Below are 26281 nucleotides of genomic sequence, written 5' to 3'. Positions count from 1 at the left end.
TCTTGAATGCACTGGCTAAAATGGACAGAGAACATAGACTTTGGGGCAAAACAATTTAGATCAGAATTTTTTTTGTTTAATTCCATGGCTGACTTTCATTAAAATGTACATGCTCATTACATCCATGTGCTTTATGTTCTTGTATACATTTATGATTAGGAATGTGTGGTCTGTAGAAAGAAATTATTGGTTAGTGTTTCCTCACATGAACTGACAACTTTGTCAAGATAATATATCAAAAGTCTGACTGAAACTCTTTTTTCTTTTTCCTCTGCGTGTTCCTTTATTTTTAAATCAACATTTTTAAGCCGTTTGGTATTGGTCAATCATTATCTGATAATTGGATTTGTTGATGGTGTTTCTAAATTCTGTTACCGGTAATTTTTTTCAGTTTGTTTTTTCAGTTTTATTTTGTGGGAGACCATTTATGTGTCTCTTGTATTTATATTTGGACTTATGTCTCATCTTATTCGGGTTTCGTTTTCATTTCTTTAGTTTCCATTCCAGTTTACCATCTGTTATTGGTTCTTTTTTCTTTTCTTTTTTTTTACTTTTTAGGTTTCTTCCTTACTTTTTTGTTTTTGTTCTCATCACTGGTTTCCCTGGTTTTCCTTCCTCCTTAGCAAATGTTGTCTTACTCTCTGATTGTTTAAAGTCTACGGACTGTTTTCTTTTCTTTCTGCCTCCTCTTTCTTTTCCTTACCGCGAAGGGGGGTCTAAGGGCAGGGATGCCAGTTAGTTTAGTCAGTTTGTTAGTTCATTTTAGTTTTTTCCTGTTGAACTCTTTGTATTCATGATCCTTTTGAGTTCATGTTTTACTTCGAAGCCCATCGAGACGACTGTTGTTGTGATTTTGGGCTATACAAATAAAATTGAATTGAATTGAATGAAATTTCTGCCCTTTGATGTTTAGCACCCCCACTTACATTCTATCTTTGTCCTTCCTAAAGTCACGTGGATGTGCAGTTGCAGACCCCCTCTCAAATGTCAACTTCTGGAACTCAGGTGTAGACGCTGCTCCAAGTCGAGTTTTATGAGGGGGGCAGCTCATCCACCATTTGTGAAATAAAAAAAACAAGAGACACTGAGTATCCCAAGATATATGGGGCATGGGGAGAGCCACAGATTCCCCCGAAGGGTCTGTGACTTGTCGATAGGTTAATGCCTTCTCTTAGAATCCAGGGTAAAAGACGAGCCATCTATCAGGCCTCAACTCACCCTACATGAGAAAAAGGGGGGAGAAAAACCCAGATGATTAATGTGGCTTCCGTGAGGTCAGTCCTTTTCTCCAGCACTCACACAAGCTAAAACCCAGATGTGAATGCATGTACACACTCACCTTTCTACACGAGTGCTCACACAAAAGCAGACAAAAAGCACACAACCACACAACACCAGAGGGTTATATTCCAGAGGATACTAGATGAAAAATGTCTCGGCTCAACTCTGCTCTTGGCTAACCTCCATGGTGAAAAGAGGGGTATTGAATAAAGAACGATACTGCCGGGCCTTATTTATAAATGCTCCTGCTGAGCCAACGGCAAGCATCACAGCGCAGCAAGCAAGCAAGCACACACACAAACACACAAAAGCTTTCAGTTTCACCATACTGTAATATCCATCACCATGACTAACCAAACCTCATCAGCAGATGATGTGCATACGTGATTGCCCCAGTAAATGAGCTCAGAGGAACATAGGAAAAGCTCCATATCAAAAAAGGCTTTTTTGGAACAATAATCCCGATTTAACATAGAAAAACCTGAGCCATGATAATTCTGTTTTCCACATATTACACAACAAAGTAATTAATAACTGAGAAAAACTTACCAATCCAAAAAAAAATGAATCCAGAATCACTAAATATCTGCCTCTAAAATCCCCATATTTTGCGTTTGACAGGGACATGAATGACAAAAGTAGGTCCCCATTTGATTTTTCCCTAATGGTTGCTCTCCAAAGCCTTACGCTCTTTTACTTTCCGTTAGAGAACGCAATGGGGATCTATTGTAAAAGAGTAGGATTGTTCGGCCATTAAATGCAGCCACACTCAAGTGGATTCATTTTTGTCTGGCCACAAAGGATTCCTGGGAGCTTATAAGCCGCACATTAATATGACCACAGATCAATGAGGCTGTGAGCGGTCTGAAGGTACTGCTGATGTATTGGCTGGATTTATAAGGGAACTGAGATAGATGTGACAGAGGTCTGGTAGTTTTGAAGAGCTCACAGCCAGTTCAATTACTCTTTTTTTAACAGTTTGTTGAAATTTAATTTAGATTTCATGTAACTGTCAGAGTAAATCAAACCGTGACATATTTTTTTCTTTTTAATATTTAAAAAGAAATAGATTGTATCCTGTTAAGTCATTGCAGCCTGCAAAGCAAAGTTAAAACAGTTTTATCTTAAAACAAATAAAACATCTCAGTGAAATAGAAGTTGTATTCAGTAATTCAGCTAGTAAGTGTAAAAGTAACCATACTTTTAAGCTTTTTTGGCCTTATTTTTAAAAGTTGTTCATACCTATGCCATATTGCTTAAAATCTGACCCTGATCATGTTTTGATCTATAATAAAAGCACTCCCGATGGACTTTTAATAACAATTTTGCCATTTTCCCTCCAAATGTTTCTGTAGAGCAGCTGTAAGTCATTCAAACTTTGCCTCTGAGTTGTGGGCAGGACCGTTGGCTCTGGGCAACACCGCCCCCTTTCTCCTCTACATTAGAGATAGCTATCTGTTTACAGACTCTCCCGCTGGCTTGTAATCCCTCACAACCCGAAACTAACATTATCGGTGCAACAAAAATGGTGAGCAGTATTGGAGCTTTCCAGCAGTGCAGTTTTGAGTCAGATGCCAGCTCAGATGAAGAAAACAAGGACTTACTGTACATGGATCTAGTCGTCTCTAAGTGGATGCATCAGAATAGGGCTTGTGGCTCATCCAATGTAGTTGCTATGTCACAAGCTTTCTTAAACAGTATTTTTTTTACGTCCACTCCTGATTCATGGCTTAAAAAAGATAAATACTCAGAAATGCAATTTTAAGCTCAAATGTCTTATACATGACCTCCATCATCATCAAATCTCCACAAGAACATGTTTAAAAGACCAAAAGTATGATTTTTTGTTGGAGTGGGTCTTTAAAAACAATATATGTCCATATAAAAGCCTATAAAGATTCATGTTATAATTACAAGAAGTGGTTAAAGAAAGTGTCCTTTGTCATTTATTCAAAGAACCTTCAAAGCCCTCCATGACAGAATTGTTTCTTTGAGCATTAAGAGGTATGACTTTAAGACTAAATGCCACATTTAATGACTTCTTTTGTGTTTTCATTCTCAGTGCTGAGGACTCATTAGTTTTCTGCACAGCGCTTTCCAAGAATCACATGCCAATCAAGTTTTTTTCTCCCTTGAATTATCCTTTTTTTTTTTTTGTTCAGCTTTGGTGCTTTTTCAAGCAAGGTGGTGTTTTGAACTGGGGGTGACACATCTGAAAGAGTGATGAAAAAAAATATCCCGCAGTACCCAGTGGATTTAGGACCAGTCTGTCTGTTAGTCTGTCCCGGTGTGGGCGGGGCATGGCTGGCCCCGGGCCCCGGACTATCACTCAGGCTGATGTATAGGTCCACAGGGTACAAATGAAACCTGTCACAACAAGGGTAATGATGTCAGAGTCACTATAGTTCACTGTTACTGCAGAGGGAGGGAGATGAGGGGATAAGACAGGATGTGTGGGGGAGAGAAGGGGGAGGTAGGGGCAGGAAGAAAGGGAGGAAGCTGGGAAAGCAGGAAGTCTTCAATGTATGGAGTGAAGGGGAGGGATGGGGGCAGAAAGGGAATACGGTGTAGGAACAGAATGGAATATTAGGACAGTGAGTGTAAAAGCTGTGAGGCAAGAGGGAGGAGAGATGCAAAAAGAAGGCGTGAGGGAGGACGGATGTAAGGAAACAAGGGCCAAATGAAAAGGGACACCCTGATAAAACAAGAAAAAACAGCAGACATATACAGATTGATTATATGAAAGAAGTAAATATGAACTAAAGTGGAGAGAGGTGGAAGTGACAAACAGCATGATAAAAGAGAGATTTTTTTTTAGATTCTTTGATGTGATAAAAAGACGCAAAAGGAGCATGACAGTTCATGCTTGCCTTCTTGTTTCTGTAATTCAGTGACTTTGATATAGCTAGGGGTTAAGATTTCCAAACAAGGCCAGATTTAGAAATGGACAAAGGGGGGCAATGACCGGCTAAATGCAATGACTGCCCACCCCAAAATGTGATGGCCTACAAAAATCCAGAATTAACTAAAGAAAAAAGAAAACTACAAAATAGGAAGGATGGACGAACAGACAGACTCAAAAGGGTACAAAACAGTGTCCTGCTTGTGCCTGTCCCAAGCCCGGCAAATGCAAAGGGTAGAATCAGGAAGAGCAAAGGAGAAGACACATGTATGGATAGATGAACTGATATGATGATAAAATTGTTTTCTAAGTAATTTAGGGGCTTGAAGGGATATGACACCCCAAACTCTCAGCACACCCAAACTTACCCCCCTTCCCTGACATTCTACTCCAGCCCTTAGTCAGGCTGGTTAAATCCAGGCTTGTCCCTAAACATTCTGAGTCTGGAGTCAAATCTTTTATATCCTTTTTTTTCAGTTTGAGAGCAAGAAAAAAGGAAAAGATGTGAGAACTGGAGCATTTCATCTGCGTAGAAGTACAGTTACAAACACAGACAGGATTTTATAAGAAGATGTGTCCTCTTTGTTGCACTTTTTAACACTTTTTTATGTATGACAGGCTCTTTTTTCTGATAACTATGTGTTGCTTGTGTTACCTCAACTTTCCCTGTTCTATCTTTCATTCTCCTGCTGTCCTCGTCCTCCATTATCATTGACATCATCCTTCCCTCCACACCCTCTCCATCCACACAATGTGTACATACACAATCACTCAGTTGTTGCCTGCATCCTCTTTGCCTCTGTCTCTCCAGCAATCTCAACCCATCTCTAGATGTGGCCACTAATGGATTGAAAGTCTTGGGGAAGAGGCAACAGTCATTTAAAGATTAATGTCAGCCTTAGTATTCTGAAGGGCATCCAGCCAAGCCTGTGTGTGTGGGGGGTGTGTGCGTGTGTCCAGTAGAGGACGTGCACATGTCATCTCTGCAAAGATGCCTTCTTCATTATCTGCTATTAGGCAGAGACTTGGAAAGGAAGGAAGAACAGGAGGGTTAGCTGGCAAAAGTGCACATCACAGCTCCTCACTTTTGTCTTAACATACACCAACTCATGAGTGTTAAAACCACAGACTTCCTCAACATTCAGGGTTGGTCACATTGAACATCTCAAAATAAAGTCACTATAACGAAGCAAAAACTGACTTACAATATATATTTTATGTAAAAGCATGCATACAATGCTTAAATTTGAAATAAAAGTCCATTTCAGTGGTGTTCAAACTTTTTGCAGAGAGTAAGATTTCCATTCTTTGAGCCCTGATAATAACTTTAAATGCAAATGACCTACTTAATGAAATTTCTATTTAATACTTTTTGTTCCTTTAAATTGAACAGAAATATGTCTAAATACATTTTACCCCAAATTACTGTGAATTTCTGAATTTAAGACCAGAAATCCAATGAAAAAAAGTCTGTCTGGAAAAAAGAAATTCTGTGACCATTAAATCTGGATTTAAATAAAATGTTACATTCAATTCACTATTAAATGCTTATTAAAAACTTCCAAATCTATTATTTTTCAAAAGTAGCCTACAAATCACAGATACATTCTTTATTTCTCACAAATAAAATAAAATAAAATAAATAAGTCTCTAATTTTTCCTTGTCTTGCTGCAAACTTTCTAACTGACAAAAGGGTCCAGCGAGAGTGTTGCCATAGTTTACAAAGGTTTATTACAGAATTTAGCCACTTACAATCAATAAATCCTTCAAACAGTTTTTAGAAAGTGCTGGGGGTCACATATTAGGGATTTTATGACAGGGGCCTCCAGGGCACATTTGTCCCACAGGACGGACTTTGGACGTGCCTGGTCTAGATGATAAAATTTCCCTATACAGATGCAAAATTAAAAAGTGGGTACAAGTTTTGCTGAATGTAATAAAAAAAGAGCCAAAACTTATAGAAAAAAAAATTTGAACACTAAATGAAAACTAAAAGAAACAAACGGGTGGGTTTTTGAATGGCTACAGCTCTGCACCATAAAAAACCCAGATAAAGTAATAGTAAAGGAGTACTAGTTGTCAAACACCTTGGTGTGGGAAATGTGTTCTCTACTTTTGACCCATCCCCTGGGGGGGTGGGGGGCGGGTGGGGCTGCAGCCACACTTGGGAACTGTTTGGTGTTTTAACTTTAGCTTTGGTATGACTTGACCATCAAATGAAAAATACCTCAATTGTTTTTTGGTAATTTTTGAAAAATTAAATTTATTTCAATTGATGTTTTTATTTTGGTCACCCTTTTTTATTTTTTAAACTATGTAAGCTAATCTGCTTTTATCCAGGCCCATCAGTCCTGTTATGGATAGGAAAAATCCACACAGTAGTGCCAATGTTTGTAAAAAAAAAACGAGTCCCTTGTTAAAATTGCATTTTTTAACCTTGAGAATTATTCATCTTCTCTCTTTTTTCTTTGTAAGCTAAATGTTGAGTTTTGTTAAAAACCCCAGTAGAATAAAAGTTTTGGAGACATGCAGATCATGTCACGTTCAAAGTCACTGAAATTGCCCCACTTTTCATCGGCGCCTGTCTTGAATAAATATTCAGAAAGGCAATTTTGATCTTAATTTTCTTTACAAATCAAATCAAATCAAAACTGTATTTGTACAGCACTTTTCCAACTGAAATAACTCAAAGTACTACATATAAACAAAAAACAAAAAAATTTGAAAAGTTTGAATTTTAAAAACCAAAAGCAAGACAAAGGAATAAAAAATAACAAAAACTCATATAATGCCCACTCTCCCACCCCTCCACACACACTCACATGCACACAAAACTTTGTTATGCATAAAATGAATCAATAGCAGAATAATTACTAGTGACTAGAACATGTTAAAAACACCAAAAACACACTTTTAATCAGAAAGGGTCTTTGAAAATACTTTCTGCAGTTCTACCATTTTTACCGACATGAAAAGCTTGATCTAAAAAATATTGTGACCTATGTAATTTCAATATAGATTTAGGACTTTATTATCAGACAAAAATGCCATTTTTTTTCTGTAACATATACAATTAATATTTAGGTCTTACTTATATTCTGTTGCTATTGCTGAACTAGTAAAGACTATAATTTGTACTTATATGCCCTCTGTGAAGAAAAATGTTGACAGGAAACCAAAGGGAACACAATCATAAAATGCATAACCCTGCAGAAAAACTGTTTCTCATTTATATTGTGGCTCAAACACAAACTGACAGGACCAGAATATCAGACACAAAACTTGTAGCATCACATTATTAAGTTAATTTGCGCTTTACAATGGCAGTAGCAGTCTGACAATTTGAAGTTCCCTAAGCGGCAAATCATATTTCATTTCAGAGCAGTCAAAACATGCTTGAGCAGCGAACGGAACCCCTGGCTGCCCAATGAGTTCAACTCGTTTTTGAATGTTGGCAGCTGAGACAACAACCCTCTGCTTCACAGCAAGGGCATGTAAACCTCATTACTGAATGCTAACAGTCTCTAAATTTTGAAAGGCTTAAAAAATTATAAAAACTTTAAGCTGAATTCAATTCAACTCAGAGATGAAAATTGAAATTTTTAAATGAAGCAGTCAGATGAGAAATGATTTGTTAACCTAATGTTCCTTAGTGTTTTTGAAATAAATCAATGGCAGAGAGGCTTATTTATAGTTCCTCCAAGCAACTGATCATTCCAATTCCTCCTGCAGTGGAAAAGGAGGATAGGCTCGCATATAAATGTTCTAATATTGAACTGCAGCGAAATCTAATGGGCAGCCCATGGAAAAAATCTCGGACAAAAACGCTTGTGGTGCCACACTTCTATGTACGGCGCCATAAAGAGTCAACAAACGCATATGCATGAGCTCTGTCCTACAAACACACATATTTGCTCACCCTGTGTCAAAGAGCAGCTTTTCTTTCTCTGCTCCTCAGAAATTTCTGTGCAGAGCCTGGAGGCAGAGCAGACACTTTCAAAGTCTGAGGCATGCGCCTCAGTAAAAAAAAAAGAAAAAAAGTGAGAGCGGCAACCCGAGCTCCACTTAATATTTAATGTGTCTGTCTGGTGGTCATAATCGCTTTAAGAACAATAGATGAAAACAAAGGGCGCTGGGAAAAAACTGCAGCAGAGGTTAAAGCCACATCTCAGACTGGCAGAACCGTTTGGTGAGAGGAAGCAGAGACAAAGATAAGAGAGAAGAGAAGCACTCAGAGACATGAAAAATAAATGACAGGTGACTGTCAATGTTAAGTAGGAATGGCATTTGACCTGGAGGCTGTATAAAGGGCCTTAAAGGAGTGTAAGGCTGTTTGCAAAGTGATGGAAAGTGGAATGATTGGCAGGTATAGAAAGCAAAATGTAAACACTGGGATGCATAATTTAAATATGACTGTTTAAAGCAGATTTTTAAGCCAGGTACACAACGAGCATTTGATGCGTTAGACTTGGCAATGTGTTCAATGGCCATGTGTTTTGTACGTACAGCCTGAGAACTGTTGTAAAAACTTGCATAACTACACAAGAGTTTGAACGAGGACGCCCAAAACATATACCCTTCATTGAAAGTGGCGGCTTGAACCCACGTTGCTGAGGGCGGTATGAATGTTTGAGATTTCATTTCATCTTAAAGGACCTATATCATGCAAAATCAAATTTTGATCTTTAAAGTGTGCCATAATATTCATTCCGCACAAAAAACCAACAACCCAAGGTTGTATTTTGATCCATTCATGCAGTAGTCCTCTAAAAACCTGCACTCTGAGGTCGGACCCCTCTCAATCCATGAAACCGAGTGGGTTCTCACATTCATATGTATGAAATCGAGGAACAGTCCTTTCCAGGAAGAGTCTACGCTGCCAGCTCAGCTCCACCCCCAGACTAACACACACCTCCACTTTCCCCACAGAGCTAGCAGTGATTGGCAAAAACGCTTTTGCCAATAGGCACAACCATGTTTGTAAATGTTCGGATGTTGTTTTTTTTCCGTTGCCGACTCTATGTTGATGACATGAAATGGGCGGCGCCCACACGGAGCAAATGCCGGCGCCTCAGAGATCAAGTCGTCTTACTTTTGGGTAGGAAAAGAGCTTGCAAAAGTAACTCACATTTAAAAAAAAAAAAACTTTCTCTAGTGTGCCAAAGTTAACATGTTATCATATGGATAAAGTTACCTTTGAAAGGTTTAAGAAAAGCCTGATGTATAGGCCCTTTAAAAGAACAGGACATCACAACTTATTTTAAGGAATCTTACCAAAACAAACTCTTAGTTTCACTGGCAGATTTTTGACTTATAATAAGGAAAAAACATCTTGTATTCTATATTTTTTAAATTGTTTGGAGCAAGACATTATTTCCAGAGAGACAGTCTCACATTTTTTTCTAATATGAAAATTAATGGAGACCACAACTATGCCATAATAAAGAAACATAAATTTTAATTTACACATCAGAGTATCGGTGAAAATTACTTACAGAAGAAATTAAGAGTTTAATACATCTAATAAAAAAGCAGCAAATAAAAACCAAAATAATGTTAATATTCTCCCGGGGAAAGATGAAATTTTCCTACTTATGAACAGACTGGAGGAATGAAAACTCACAGTATGGAGTTGTGGTGGGGGCATGTCTCAGGTGGCTATCTTACCAGATCTGTGAGGAAATGTATTACTTTCATTTTCAGGCTCAAGTGGCGGATGGCAGGAAGGACAGTCGGAAGTGTCAGTCAGTGTCAGGGCTGTAGGACGGGAGGATAAGACTCTCCGATGGTTTATCTCTGTCTTTTCAGATGTCTGATATGGCTGAGGGATTATAATGCCTTTAAAATTCTATTAGTGTTGCCATCAGGTTTTTGCACTTACATGCAAATATACAGGAGCTGCTTTACACAATAATAATCTGTCATAACATTTTTCTGTAGTGTTTATAAAGTAGTCAAAAGTGTTTTCATGTGTCCTATAAATAAAGAAAAGATGAAAAACATGGTTGTGACCTTAAGGGGAAGTCTTTTTGTGAAAAGACTTGTTGATGTTGCATAATAAAGATTTTAAGTGGTAAAGTGATGTAATGAAGGTCAGTATCTGTAGTTTTTAATTTAGAAAAACTGCAAAAAAAGCAGTACAAAATAAAATAATTATAATCACCAGCTGAAAGCTGGAATTAGAACCAAGGTCATGAATGAGTAGGTATACATAGAGAGAAATACAGCATAGCTGTTTAGTTTTGATAGGGCTTTTTCATTTATTTATTCATTTAAACATTCAAACGGGAGGTTAAGTTCCTTGAGATGCAACATCTCATTTTCAAGAGGGTCCTTGGTATCAGCTTTTTACAAGAGTAGATAGGAAACAAAGACAAACACTAAACAAGCAAACAATTTAGCTTGCAGAATGACTTTAGCCCCCTCATGCACAAGGACAGACTTACACACAAACACACCAGCTATCTGTACTCACCACACCCTTGAATGGCATCAATTAAAAAAAAGAATACATATATAATACAAATAAAAGTCCACAGTTGGGAGGAAATAATAACGTTAAAAGCAAATACAAAGAAAAAATTAAAACACTTACATCACTTAATTGGTCAAATATTAACTAATACAATTTTTTCACTGTTTCTTTATTTGATACTGACAAAGTATCCCGTATTAAATTTTCTAAATTTAATACAAAAATACTTGTGACTTAACACTGATTTATTTTCCTGTGTATATATATATATATATATATATATATATATATATATATATATATATATATATATATATATGTATATGTGTGTGTGTGTGTGTGTGTGCATGTGTGTGTGTGTGTGTAGGCCTAAATAAGTATTTTAGGTTTTGTGCTTCTTCCTGCACTTAATTACATCTCAAAGTATTTTTTGTTGTGTTTTGATTGTTCAAAAACAGTAAACTAACAATAGACAATAAACTAAACTAAAGTAAAATAAGAAACATCAGATAGTCAAGAAAAAAAAAAGAAAAAACATTCAATGACTTGTTAACAGTTATTACTGTTTTAAAAGGTCTTTCTAAAAAATCTGGCCCTTTATGGAATAAATTACACCCTTTTAGACTTTTGTATATCATTTTGGTCTGATATAATGCAATCTTCACTTCAAAATTATGAAACAAACTGCAAAACTTTGGGATTGATGCTCGGGATAGAAGCTGAACAACAGAGGCAAGCTGAGAGAGGGCAGACAGCAGGGAGATGTAAATCAGTAGATAAGGAGGAAAAGCGAAAAGAGATGCTCCATGGGCCATCAGCTGGGAATGGGATAGGATGGAGTTAGAACTCAATGAGACAGGCGGAAAAAAACAGAGGAGGAAAAAAAAACCTTGGGGAAAAGAACAACAACAACAGAAAAACCTCCACGGCTATGATGGACAAGCAACAGAAGGGAAAAAATTAACCCATGACATGAAACAAGAACAGGCAGATAACCAGGTGACTTTTTCTCACCGTCATGTCAATTAAAACAGCACCTTAGTAAGCTATACAGGAGGAAGTGGAGAAACATGGGGTGTAGTTGAGCTGAGGAGGCAAAGAGGTCAACATTTCAAATCACCCTGTCATTCTGCTGTCTTTGTCACGCTTCAGAGTACCAAAGCCACTGGTGATGCATTCAACTGCTTTCTTTCTCCTGAAGACTGGATGCAGTGACCCAGACTCTGCCGCTAACTAACTGACATAGCGGGGAGTGCGGGGGCGGTGCGCTGTGAACACAGAAGGAAAACACACCTTCCTTCTCAGGGAAGATGAATCACCGTGATGAACGGGACAGCTTTATAAAATCGGCAGCGCGCTTTAGTCAAAGGTCTGACTGATTTATTTGGCAGGAAGTGACAGCTTGGATGGTTCTCCATTTTCACGTCCCACTTCCAGATAAGACGGCCAAGCTAAGAGCAATTTCAAGGAGATTTTGTGTTCATCTTTTTACCTTTCTGATTTCCGGTCTTGCCGTGGGAAGGAAGAAGGTGTGGCAGGGTAAAGGAAAGTACTGGCGGGGGAGTAAAAGAGGTCAAAAGAGAGATTGAGGACAGGAGAGGCTGAAGTTTTGGGGACAGAAAGAGGAGAAAAGAAGCAAAAGGGTTCAGGAGGCAGATGGAGAATATGAAGCAGATACGTTCACCTCTCATTAGCTCACCTGCCACACTCTATGCCACAAAGCGATGTGCCTCTCAAGGACATGAATTAAACAGAGAGCCAACTACCTCAGAGAAAAGCAGCCTGCCAGCACTTAGCCCGGCCTCATAAACAAGCCACTCGCATTTGTCACTTTCTCTTCACCAAACAAAGCGACAGCAGAAATAAATAACTCCTAAGTAGAACTTATTTCTCTTCTTTTGCAGAAGTTTGGGATTGGTTCTCAGGATGGAAGCTGAACAACAGAGGCAAGCTGAGAAAGGGCAGACAATAGATAACCCAAACAGCAACCTGTTTAAGTGAACTTCTGGGAAACAAAATGGCAGAAGTCTTTATTACACGTCAAGTAGACACATGGATACAGAAATTCACGTCTCCTTGCTTCTTATTACGTGGATTTTTTCCCCCACATTAACAACAAAAATAAAAAACCTAATTATTTTGTCCTACAAGAAACCTAGCTCTGCTTTCAAAAAATATTCATACATCAAATACATTCGAAAGCAAAGAAAAAGCAAGTTGCTCATTGAAATGTATTGAATTGAATTTTTATGGCTTTTGTAGGGATTTCTTTATCTTCTCAGTCAGAGACAAAAATCAATAACAAAGAAACTGCACGTTATAAGGAAGACTGGAGTATACACAAACATTTTGCCTTCACAGATAAAAAACAAAAAACAAAAAAAAACCCGGCACCATCAAAAGGGTTTCTTTATGTAGAAAGACAACGCCTTCAATTTCTATGAATTTCAGCCATCACTCAAACCATAGAGCTGTTAACGTTAATTAAACATCTGGCCAAAGGGTCACCTATACAGAGTATGTAAGAGTTTTATGTTGCGTTCACACCGGCCTTGGAAACACTCGTTCAAGTCTATGGAAACGTGTTCAAAAATTTCACGTTCATGCGTCGCCATGCAAATTCTTAAGTTCATTTTTGGGCTCTGCATGCAAAATGCGTGGCCACTGAATGCTCGTTGCAACCTCAGCCACTTGACCTTTGACCAATCAGGGACTCAGATTTGGTTGTTACGTATGAGTAGCATCCTTTTTAATACACCAAAGTACCACCTCTGAAATAGGTCAGGAAGGCGACATCGACAATTACGGTTTGTGCCCGGCTGGACTTGTAGGACACCAAGTCTTTCTCATCAGAATAGAGCTGTGACAGAAAAAGCTTGGAGTAAGATTTGTAAAATTTGCACCGCTTTGACATTTTGCTCCAAGTCTCTTCTAACTGTGAGTACATACGCTAGTATCTGGTAGCCACAGTGTGAACACTGTATGGTGTGTAAGTCTGATAATGTAAGTCTGTAAGTCTAATGCTAAACACACACCAGGCATTCACATGCCCGGTGTGTGTTTAGCATTAGACTTAAACAAATGTATGACACTATTCTCTGATTTTAGATCCTCTTGTAATTAGTGTAATAGACATTAGCCGCGTTTACATGTGCAAAATATCTTGATCGGATCAATGGTCGGATTGAAATCCGACTGTGTGCACGGGCACAGAAAACCTTTTTTCGATTAGAACAAACGTTCACATGGTCACACTTTAGGTCGGAATAAATCATTTGCACATATGCAGTAGTGTTGAAAATACCGAAAAAAAGGAAGAGTCCTACAGTGAACAAACCTTTGCTGTCATATACATTTATGCAGGAGCTCCATAATATACAAGACGATATTCCAAACGTGCTTTTATTAATGTTATGAATATTATGAACCGCCTGTTCGCTCATCATTTTAATTTTAATCCGTGTTGTCCGTGGTTTTGTTTGTGGAAGAACGGAGCTGGAGGAAGCCAGGGTTAAGAGAAGGCTAACAGGCTAACAACATTAGCCTTGTTTGATGAACACAAAATCCATGCAGGAAACGCTGCAATCTGCATCTTGGCTGCACATAAATATGTGGGAATAACAACAGCCTTTATTTTGTCGGGACATGACTGGAAACACAAATCCACGTGATTGTTTGAACAGTTTCTAAGGACTGAGCAGCATTTCTGCTTTGAAAAGCTCACACACCGCCCCAAAGCCGGTGTGTGTGAGCTGGAAGTCCGAGCTCTGTTCGGAGACACGGTTCTCCTGAGTCCGGCAGCCGCTAACCCAGAGCGGCGGGACAGATCGCAGTCCAAAGCCTCCCACACAATAAAACAACAAAATCCACACGTAACAAAGCATCCTCCCCTCCCCTCAAACACAAATTAATAAGTCCGGCTGCTCTGCTCAGAGACACAGTTCACTCGGCCCGGACCGCACAGGGTCCAGACGTCACGGGGCACAAAGCGCTCCTCCCCCGCACCCTCCCCATGAGGGGTGTAAGAGAGCGGAGCGGCGCTTCGCACCGGGTCTCCGCAGAGCAGCCGGTCGGTCCTGTTTGAGCTCCAAAGCTTTCCCTGGAGCACCGCACCGTCTATGTGTGACGTAAACCAGAGCAGTAGTGACACACGATCAGAATGAACCGTTTACATGCAACACGATCGGATAAACAATCGGCATAACCCACCTCTCTCGATCGGAAAGAAATTTTGATCCGAACGAGTCTGATCGGTGCAGACTATTCTGAATGGCGTGTTTACATGACACATTTTTCTTCTGATCAGGCGTTCTTTCCGTTTACTTTGCCCATGTAAACACAGCTACTGAATTGTTGCAGCAAAATCCCTAAACTCTGCAAAAAACAAGTATTGCATGTAGCATGTGGACATCTACATTTCATGTGGCATTTCCTCTTGAGCGTTGTGAAATTGAAGGGGAGATATGGGAAACAGAGGGTCAAGCTTGTATTGAGAAGTATGAAGGGAGATTTGTATAATCTGACTAATGCACAAGTGTGCTTACACCCTACACCTATTTCCTCAAATCCCCCAAACCCCTAAGCAGCAATTATAACCTGATCCTGTTCTGAAATTTGTCCACTGGCCTCATCCTTTTACTTATGAGGGGCATATATATATATATATATATATATATATATATATATATATATATATATATATATATATGTACTTCAGCAAGTAAATCCTTTGAGCTTGCTTGTTTTTACGGCATCTGTCTTTGGTTTGGTTACACTGTGTCAAAGAGGATGGACAAAATGCAAAGCAGCTGAATGCACCAGGAAGAAGGACCTTTCACACTCATGTATGGGCTCATTGGCCTGACATCCCCATTTTCTTTTCTGCACTAAAACAGGTCTTTGTTGAATGTGTAAAAATAAATGGAGTCCCCCACTCACCTGCATTTCCTTTTGGTAACACAGATACACATTGTGTGGCTTAGAACATTTTCGCTGTCTTCATGCCATTAAATGTTATTGAGCTGGCCCCTGGTGAAAACCGGTTTGTTAATCAAGCGAAAACACAACAATTACTAGAATCCCATAATCAAAGCCGGAGAACAAACAATGTATTCGTGTAGCAGCTTAAAAGCGCGACAAGTGTGTGAAATAAAATCCCGCTAACTGGTGACAAACCTGCGGGTGTAGTATTGTTTCAGTTTTGATATTACACTATTTTGATATTCCACCTGATCAGGCTGTCTGAAAATTTTTATATCTATGCAAAAAAGTCACAAGAAAGTATTTTTTCCCCCCGTTACTGTGATCATTGTAGTATAAAACAACCTGCATAAACATTGTAAAATGAGCGAGTGGAAGGGAAGACCTTATCCTACAAACTGTCTGTGCACTCCTAGGGACTGTGATTCAAGATGGTGCCAACAAAATAAACATTTTTACACACAACATATAATGCAGCCAGGGGAATTTCTTCAGACCTCTCAAACATCAACACAGCTCCCAAGATCAGAGTAGATTCCAGTCCAGGAGGGCTACAAGGCAGAGAGCATTCCCTGCCAACATCCTGACACGGTAGCAAACATCTTTATAGCTAACAGGTTAGAGCTGAGAAGGATAAAGACATTTTAGGTTGGACTATTGTCAGTGTTTCCTTGTTTACCGCAGGAGTTACATTCTGAAAATTAGGTGCTATTAGTGAAATCTGCAAAGTAGAATTATATATGTTTTAAGGCTGTAAAAACCCTCACTACACACATTATACACTTTTCACAGACAGACAGTAACATTGTAACACTTTCAGGGCTGCTCGTTCCTCATCCTTAAAATCTACCACCCTGACTGTTTTCCAGATCTTAAAAAAAGAAAAAAAAAGCATGCAAAACTACACTAAAAAAACAAAAGAAAACTTGCAAAGTTGAACTGTAGTTTAGCGAGAGAACACTGTGATTCCTTTCTACTGTATACAATTGAATTCACCTGATGCTACGTTCACACCAGCCTTGCGCAAGGCTGGTTTAAGCGACCACTTTCAAGGAAAAGTCTATGTAAATGACTTGTATATGCATGTTTTAGGTGTCCGCATTTTAGACTCTTGCAGTCACATGTAGCTATGCATATTTTTTAAGTCAGTCTACATGCAAAACATGCTACTATTGAGTGCGCGTTGAAAGTGAAACCAGTTGAACTCTGACCAATCAGGGACTCGAATTTGGTGGTGAAGCATGGTTAGCAACTTTTTTTTTCATTATTGAAAGTGCTAACCGTTTGAAAATTGATCATGGAGGAGAAATTCCTAATCGCAGTTTGGGCCCAGAAGGAATTGCATGAAACCAAGTTGTTCATATAGCGGAATAAAACTGTGAAATAAAAGGACTGGAGCAAAATTCATGAGGTCTGCACCAAGCCTCTTCCAACTGTTAGTACATGTGCTAGTTATCAGGTACCCACAGTCCAGTATGAACATCATTTGATAAAAGCTTGTTCAAAAACTCATGATCAGGGGGTTTTTGAAACCCCTACGTAACATTAGGGATTAACTGGTGACTCTAGCTTATATCTTTGCATTGTTGAGTACGTCTTTGTATTAGTTCTGTGATTAAAAATGTTTTGGGCTAAATCCTGCACTTTGACGGTTGTAAAAGCCTTCCCCCTCAAGTCAATACGACACACATGCATAACAGAAATGCCACACCAGAGCATTTTTCTCAATTTTTGTGGCACAAAACATCACTTTATTTCGGATTTCTTTTTAAATGCAGCACAAAAGGCAGGTGAAGCAGAAGGAATGATCAGCTGAAGGCTGCAGGCAGTCACGCTGGCACGTCTCCACTTGGCACAATGGGAACCATAACTCTGCCATGATCAATAGATGTTCATGACTTGCTCTGAAAAGGTCTCATCAGCCACCCTTATCAAGAGAATCTCACCTTTTCTCTCACTTCTCGTTCTTTCTATTTTAATTCTTTTTTATCTATTATTTTTTCTCTATGTGAGAGTCAATAACTTTTCTTTCAACTTTTCATAAATTCAAACTTTCTCCATTGTCCTTGACAGCCTTTCATTCACCTGACCTCAACTATTTCATCATTACTCTTTTTCTGCTCTTTTATTACCTTCCATTTTCCCCACCTTGTATTTGTTTAAATGGACCCTTTCCGTCCATCTCTTTTTTTTCCCTTTTTTCATATTTCTCTCCAACCAGTCCTCTGCTGCCATCTGTCCTTTCTCATTCTCCAAATGTAGAGTCTCCCCTGCTCTCTTGCAATCAGCAGTTCACAGGTTTCATAGTGCATGTTGTTGCATCCCAGCGGAAGCTTGAGCAGCATTCTTCCATAAATAATTGAAGAGGCCCCACATGGCCAGGCACGCACAGTCTAAATGGATTATTCTGGGAGGGATCAATGCCAGCCCGTGAGGCTTTTATTAGGGCCTACAGATGAAATGAACAAGGCCACAGCCGATGCACTTCTCTTTTTGTGACTTAATTCTGCTTGGATGTCATGTATTTATTTATTTATTTATTTATTTTTTAAGACCCCTTACTCTTTACCCCAACATTCCACCTCCACCAAGTCTGGCGACACACCTCATGAGAGCCATGCCTGGTACACCACAGTTATGAATCATTCATTATGTATCACTTGGTTGTCATGTATGCCAGTTCTCAACAGGTGAGTCAGTGTTGTTCTTCTTGTTATTGTCAGAGCTCATCAACCCCTCCACCTCGGCCACCAGCTTGGTGGGAAACATCCGATGTTCTCCACTGGAAGTGTTCTGGGCATTGAGTGGGTGAAGCGATATACTACAATGACCTTAAAGACTTGTAACCTTTGGGAGTTGATGGCAACTGCATTGGCAAATAGCCCTTTGCAAAATTGTCTCCCCGAGGAGATTTACATCTGTCTTATCCAGTCTGAGGTTTCCTAATTGCCTGCTGTCTGGAAATACCCCACAGGCCGCTTGGTAGCTGTTTAGATCTGTCAGGTTCTAATGTTAAATAATTTCTGTCTGTCTATTTCCACTTGTTTATTACATTTATTACTATTCCTTCATTTTTTAATTTGTTTACAGTTTGAGACCTGTACATTATTTAAAAGGCAAGAGATAAAGATTTGGCTTTAAGGATAACTAAATGTCTCAGTAATTTGTACATTTTCTCTTTTCCGGAATGGGTTTTCTCTGGGTAGGTCAACTTCTTCAGACAGTTGATATGCATGCTAGGTTGATTGATTGATTCTTAATTGCCTGCAGAAGAGAACGGAAGCATTTATTGTTGTTTGTCTCAGTGTGGTGCTGTAATGGGCAAATGGACCCTTACAAAAGAATAGATAGAAGGACAGACTTTAACCTGCTCATAACCCTTATGTAAATTTATATGGTAAAAATGAACAAATTGACCTGCTGTATGTATGCAAAATTGAAAAAAAGATTATTTATCCTCTTAACCTCTTAAGACTCAAGCTAATATGTGAGCTAACCCTCTAAACATGTAGTCGCAGGATGCAAAATGAACTACTGTTGTAATATCACCCAAAATGTGCTGTCCGATTATGTTGACACTAGGTCCTGACAAGTTAATGTAAACGAAAATTCAAAAAAAAATGCTGAGCACATAATGTAACCTGCCTAAAATTAAACAACCTAACCACAACTATGATTTATGCAAAGAAGGCCTTGTAGTATCAAACTTCATTTTCAAGAAATTAGAAAATCCTTTTCCAGGATTTTAGTTGTTGATAATATTAATACCACATTCATTTGTCTCTGTAAGTTTCCAAACCTTACAACCTACGTCCTTTGGAATGCTAGCAAGCTTTACAAAAATGTTTTACATTTTAAATATTTAGGGGGTTAAATCTAGATGAGCGCGATTAATATTTTAGTCAAGAGAAAGAACTGTCCAATAATTGTTTTAATTCTTGTCTCTCAATGACTGGAATTTGGTAACTTTTGCATGAATATATGGTGTAATACAGCTAAGAAGTGACATCCTACATCTTAAATATTAAACAGTACTGGTTTAGTGCAATAGTTCTCAATCTTGGGCTTCAACCTCAACCCAACATGATCTGTTGTTTCTGCATGCTCGCTTCAATGACTTTACTGAGTTCTAAAAATCCACAATAGTATGTCAAACCTGCTGACTAGGTTAGCACTTGCAAGTAAACCCTGGAGGGCTTTAGCAACAGTTTGAATACACGAAGACTAAGTAGCCAGCTAAAGAATGGAAGTGACATTAGCTAGTCCTTACAGAAAGTAGGTAGCAAAAAGAAGCATTAACGACACCACAAATCTAAGAAAAAAGTTAGAAAATGTTAAGGGTGTACCAATTCATTCTAACAAAGATTCAAATCAGATCACAATTTGTGGTTGCCAATAGAATTTATAGTCAATATTGGTTAATTTGGAACGATTTGATTCAATTACCTAAAATCGATCCAGGACATCTTTAGCCAAAACTTCAACCAGTGAGACTGAGAGATAAACGATAAACAGTGCAGGTGAAGTTTTCCAGATTCCTTGTATTTCTTGCAAGATAATCAAGTGTAAATTAAATATGTGTAAAAACGAACAAGTATACAAGAATTAATGGTAAATTTATTCACATTTTTGCTTTATAAACTTCAGTCCCCTGTTGTTTTTCCACATCAAATTAATCCAAAGGGGAACATTTTTAGAACATTCTACCACACTGTATGGTTACGTATCTTTGTTAATTTCAAAGTGTTTCCACACATTGGACTGGAATGATGGACTGATCATTTTTGCTGTCATCCTATATGTGTTGTCCAACGTAAAATAAATCTCTCAATCCAAATGTTCGTTACCATTATTGATATAATTAATCTATTTCATTTTGAATTTATTTCATTAATTCAATTTTCATAATGGTGTAGGTCGATTTGATAAACCTTTTCCTCAAACAGATCGATCTGGTTAGATTGTAGGAATATGAATCACTTCATCAATTAAGTCAATAATTTGTTACACGGCTAGAAAATGTGGTTTTGTGGTGAGAGGCGAGCAATATATAAACGTTTGAGGATTAGGTGCTTTTTATTCTTTTAGTTTTTGCCTTTTTTGTATAAACTTTTCTTTTTTTTCTTCTTTTTTTTTGCCATCCCCTGTCCAGTTCATCTAAGTCCCCCAAACCCTAAACTCCCTTAATCTACAGGTGGGTAAATGTATTGAAAAGCATGTTTGATGTTTGATTGAGAATCTATCAATATAAAAACTTTAAAACATCTTTCAGTAAACTAGTATTCAGAAATCCACCTCTCCCACTTCCAAATGCAGTTGTGATGCTTGTCATTATTTCTTTTAATGCTTGTTTGATGTCATGAAACCTAAACGCTAACTGAAATGCAGATTTAACAGAGTATATTACAGATCATTGTTCCAATTTTTCATCTGCTGGTCTGTTCATTTGGGCTCCACACTTGACCACAGTACAACATTTGTTGGCGTAATATCAGGTTGTGCAGATATGCACTCTCCCACTGCAATTATCCTTGAGTAAAGAGACTTTGAATGCATACTGCTTTACCCTAAATTAGGACTCATTGCTATTATGTTCTGAACACCAGTGACATTAAACCACAAAAAGGTTCCACTTTTGTCTCCAGCATACTTGTATTTTGTGATTACTAGAATATCAACACAATCAAACCTTCCATGATGAAAATAAGGGACTGTAAGATGGATGCCATTTTTGGCCCACTGGTTTTGCTAAGACGGTCAAAGGGAAGAACAGGGGCCAGATGTTTGGCTTTCATATGAAGTCTCTGGATTTCCTGAGAATGAAGAAGTCTTGCATCATTTGAAGATGGCATAGTTTCTCCATCCTTGTCTTCCTGACATACACCACAGAAATATCTACTTGTCAAAGCCATTAATGTGTCACGCTCCAGGGTGGGCTCAATCCAGGTCAAAATCCTCATGGAGAACTAGTGAATAGTGCATTTTGCCCCCATTCTGACAGTCAAGACTTATTCTAAAGAGCTTATATAAGAGCCATTTGAAATGAGAACCCACAGCTCAGAAGATACAAGAAAAAAAAAACTGCTTTCAGAAAATTTGGAAAGTAATTTGAGCAACGATTTGCTTTATTGTCCCATGTGTCACAACCAGACTTTAGGATTAGTAAAACAAAATAATGCGGCCCATAAACAGTGCAAATTTCATCTGGATCAACATAGAGTGCTGCGGCCTTTCCCTGTGTTTATCTCAGCTGCAACATATATATTACTTTGTTGTATTAAAATGACTTTATTTGTGAGGAAGAAGCTGGTGTAAGATGGGATGGAATGGGCATTTTGCTACTTAGAATTTCAAATTCAGCCAAAGGCAGCAGGAAAAGATGAGAGAGAAGGATGAGGAGGGGGGGAATCACAGCCTACTGTTTATCTGGAGGTGACAACTAACAAGCACTCTCCTGGTAATTAGACTGCTGCAGTGCACATAGGCAAAACTCTCCATAAAGTGTGCTTATGATTAAATATTTTCTTCTTCCTCTCTGGTTTCTGTGCTGGGGTTCCCCTTAAACAGCTCTGCCAACCATCCGCATCCATTTCCATTTTGACTGCATTAATGACATGGCCTAAACACTTAGGCTTGGCGGCCTGTAATGAGACTGCAGAATGTGACTTATGGCTCATCTCGTAAATGTAATAAAGGGATGTATTTGTGTGTGTGTCTGTGTGTGAGCAGGTGTTTGCAGCCCAGCTGGGTTCTTGTGTGCTTTTGACAGGTATTATTGAAGAAAATTCATACAACACTAAAACAAGGGATGCTTGAGCTACCATCCAATCAACTGTCTCATGCATAAAGGCAGGGCTGGCTTATTGAAGACAATATTAGGAGTGCACACAGGAAAACACTAAGTTGCTCATGTCAATGACCAAAACACACATCAATAAAAGATGCAAATAGCCAAGAGTTGGGGGGACACAGATCTGTATTCCTAGCTATTTAGAAGACACTATAAATTCACACGATCATTCGTCACTGACTAGATCTTGCTTGGAACCTGAACGCTATGTGGTCCTGATGAGCTTTTGATGGCTGCACGAACAAATGCAGACTGCAGAGACGCTTCATAAAGTACCTTCAGCCCATTAACTGTGAAGGAATTATTCCAGTAACAGCTGTCCTTCCATGAGAACTGTTTGTTTGAGGCAGCAGACACTGAGCGATTATCCCTTGTCATCACCGTGGCACCACATTGTCATAAACGGCCCCTGAATGTGCATCCATGATTATAATTAAAACTAAAACGTTAAAGAAGCAGTCCTGAATCCTGCAGTTCTGATCTGCTCCACAAAGAACTAACACTGCAAAGACAAACTGAGAGCGGATGTCAATTTCCTCGTCCCCCCATGTGTTAAGCTGCATACATCAACGCAAGTACAGCATTATTTATTCCACCATAGCGGTTCAGCTTCATTTATTTTAATGTCAAGCTTTAGAAAGCTAAACTTTTAAGAAACGTGCATAAAATATGGAGAAAGCAGGAAGCAAATGATAGTTTGACTGAGTAAATCTGCCGTTTCCAATGACTAAATATAATTAATGAATGATAGTCGGGCTATTTTAAGAGAGGGGTGTGTACTCTTTCCGTTTTGGTTGATGTTAAACCTGTGTGGCTATGATGTTCCTGGGATTCCTGTTGTGCAATATTAGTTGGAGGAGGAGGAGGCAGAGAAGGGAAAAAGCGAGGGTGGAGGGAGTCACTCCAAATTTCTCATGTGACAGAGCATAACAGGGAATTGTAATACACAGCCACATCATAAATTTGATTACATTACATAGCAGTGCAAGCCTGTAAGCCATTTCCAGGCGCCATAAAAAGCTATAACTAAGTTACCACCGGTACAGAGAAAAATGGATAAAGCTATTTTCTTTTAACAATACGGGCAGATATTTGTGTGTCTCCTCTGTCTTTCTCCAGCTTGGCAGACCTGCTATGTGCGGTCAATGGAATCCAGGCAAATCATAAGGAAAGATAGGAAATATTTGGGTGCAAAATGCAGGCTTTTTATTATTTTAGTAAGAAATGAATTAATAGATGAACTACAGAGGATTTTAGAGATCTTTGATTCATCCAGTGATGTGGATTTAAAAGGAAAATAGAAGAATTGTTGGACATATGCAAACTTTTAGACTTTGAGTCACATTTTAAAGCCTTAAAACCGTTTTTATTTATTTATTTTTTGGGAAAAATAAAAGATAAGAAATGCATGTGCCCGGATGAAGCAGAGTTTTTCGTGAACCGGAGCAGAAAAGTGCTTCTCACTGCCTCAAAGCCTCCACCGCGGTGGGATGCTGAAGTGGCGCACCTCCAGGAGCTCTCCACGCGCAGCCTGTTAACGCGCCGCGCTACAATAAACCCTTCTGGGTGTCGATCGACGGCGCCCTTAGTGTCCAAGTCCAAATATCAAGCAACAGAATGTGAAGTCGCTCTCTTTTCACATCGAAGGAGCTGTCGAAAATGTCTTCTACGCTTGCAGCGCCCAAGTCTACAGGGATGCTGATCGGAATCTGGAGAAAAGCATCTCATCACTGACTTGGTGAAAGAGGCACCTCCTTGTGGAGAGCTGCTGGCTTGATGGAGAACACTTGCAGCCCGGACAAAGACATTGCACAAACCTCAGCTATTTTGGAAGGTTTCAGAGGTTGGGCTTGATCCAAATGTGCTGCATCTTTGCATCGGAATCGCTGCTTTCCAAACCAAACTCTCAGTAGTAAACGAAGTGAATGGAAAGCTGCGACCATTGGAAATTAGAAATTAAAGTATCAATACAAAAAAATCTATAATTAGTATTTTCATTGAAGCAGCAGCAGCGGTCTGATCCCCCGCTGATGATTTGGCTCCACTGCGCTCCGCAGCTCGGAGGAGCAGCTTTCTTAAAGGATGCCCCTGCGTGGAAACTGTTATCCCTGTCTTTGTTTAAGCTTTTAAACTGTGTCCAGAGCATCTGTGATCCAAAACAGACCGCAGAGAAGAAAATACAAGAAAGTGGCATTCAAAGGAGGAGATGGAAGCGATTGAAAAGTGGTTTCTTTTACCTTTTTGTAAGCCTGAGTTCCAGCGTCTTCCCTTTCAGCTTACAACCCCTCACATCTTCATGATCGAGGCAAGCAATAATTCCAGATTTTGCGGTAAACGCGCTCGTCCCTGCGGCAGGTCCAGTGGGGGAGAGGTGCGCACGTTCCTCTGCAGGGTTAATTACAGTTTTTTTTTCTTTTTTTTAAATCCACCCCAAGAGCGCAGCTTGCTGGGACGCGCTTGGCTACGGCAGGAGGAGTCGCTCCCTCAGCAGCGGCCGCCGTGCGCACTAGTTGGAGAAACCAGAGTTATGTCCGCGCAGAGAAGCTGAGGGAATGATGTCATGCGTCCGGCCCTCCCTCTCTAGCCACCCGTTAACTCACGGCTGTCTCCATCCTCTCCTGCTTTTTCTCTCTCCTTCCCCTCCTTTATTTTACGTTAAACAATCACTTATTTTTATTTTTAGTTTGTTCCCCCTTGCATTGTAGTAAAAGACGCAAAATACTGTTTGAAATGTGCCAGGTGCGCTGTGTATGGTGAACACTACAAACTGTTTCACAGAGTTTGGTGGGAACGTGCCTTGTTTTGGCTGATCCGTTTATTATTTATTTTATTTTATTTATTTATCTTTTTGCTGCGTTGCATCTTATGGGAAGGAAAATATAAGCAAAATGTATCATAAATCGCCAGGGAATTTTTTTTTCCTGGTGATTTATGAAAAGATTTTCTTGCCACACAATGGGAGTAGTCCAGCCTTGGTTTACCCGGGATAACAAGGGAGGCAAGGCTGGAAGAAACGTACCAATTGCATCCAAGTTGCTGCGTTAGGACCGCCTCCCCGGATCAGCAGGTGCATTTTAAAGATGGAGCGTCATTACTTCATATCTGAGTTAAAGGAGGAGCTATTACAAATGAGGAAATAACAATCAATTGTTTTAAAAAACAAACAATCCAATAATTAGGTATTAGAGATCAAACAAAGTATCGATTGGTTGCATATTATAGCTAATAAACTGAACACATTCTTTTTCTTTCTTTATTTTTTTTTCGACATCCGTACTCAGATGTGGGCCGCACTTTGGAAAAAAGAGAAACAATATTGCAGAGGTGTTTAATCAATCAGCTTCAACTGCAGGTTTTTACTTAATCAAATGCTTAAAGTGGCAGGACTGCTTTCCTCAGCTCCCAGGCAGTGCATCACTGATTACTCGGGGACAAGCTTAAATGTATGGCCCAGTGGCCCACTGAAGCCTGGCCATTCCTGCTTGTCCAGTAATGCATGGAGTGACTTTGTGTAGAGGTGGGGGCGTTTTGACAAGAACTGAATGTGAATGCAGAGTAAAACCACAGAACTTATAGTCCATTCTTTACTGTTACGTCTAAAACTCATTTCTCTGTGGGCACAGTGGGGCAGATGGGCATGTTTTTGGATTTAAGCATTTGTGCCCCAAGAAAGCATGATATTAATGCTGAAATGTTTAAAAACCACTATGCCTAGAATAATTTTTAAAGGTAAAATCAACTATATTTGCATAGTTCATGCATATTAAGGAGTTTTGATTAAAATGACTGTTA

At 39.1% G+C, this 26281-nt stretch overlaps 1 protein-coding gene across 12 annotated transcripts in view; it reads right to left on the bottom strand.

The window, feature by feature from the left end:
* The window catches only part of LOC101174175 (receptor-type tyrosine-protein phosphatase S), a 245929-nt gene extending 220896 nt beyond the window's left edge, over nt 1–25033 (bottom strand). For 8 of the 12 annotated variants that reach the window (XM_023954188.1, XM_023954193.1, XM_023954190.1 and 5 more), the window contains exon 1: nt 24727–25033. The gene's annotated coding sequence lies outside the window, so the exon portion shown is untranslated. The remainder of the gene's footprint in view (nt 1–24726) is intronic. The other 4 variants (XM_023954195.1, XM_023954198.1, XM_023954196.1 and 1 more) reach the window with 1 other exon arrangement.
* Between the last annotated feature and the right edge of the window lie 1248 nt (nt 25034–26281).

Source organism: Oryzias latipes, chromosome 4, assembly GCF_002234675.1.
Source record: "Oryzias latipes chromosome 4, ASM223467v1".
Classification (NCBI taxonomy): Eukaryota; Metazoa; Chordata; class Actinopteri; order Beloniformes; family Adrianichthyidae; genus Oryzias; species Oryzias latipes.
This window is presented reverse-complemented; position numbering and strand designations above follow the sequence as displayed.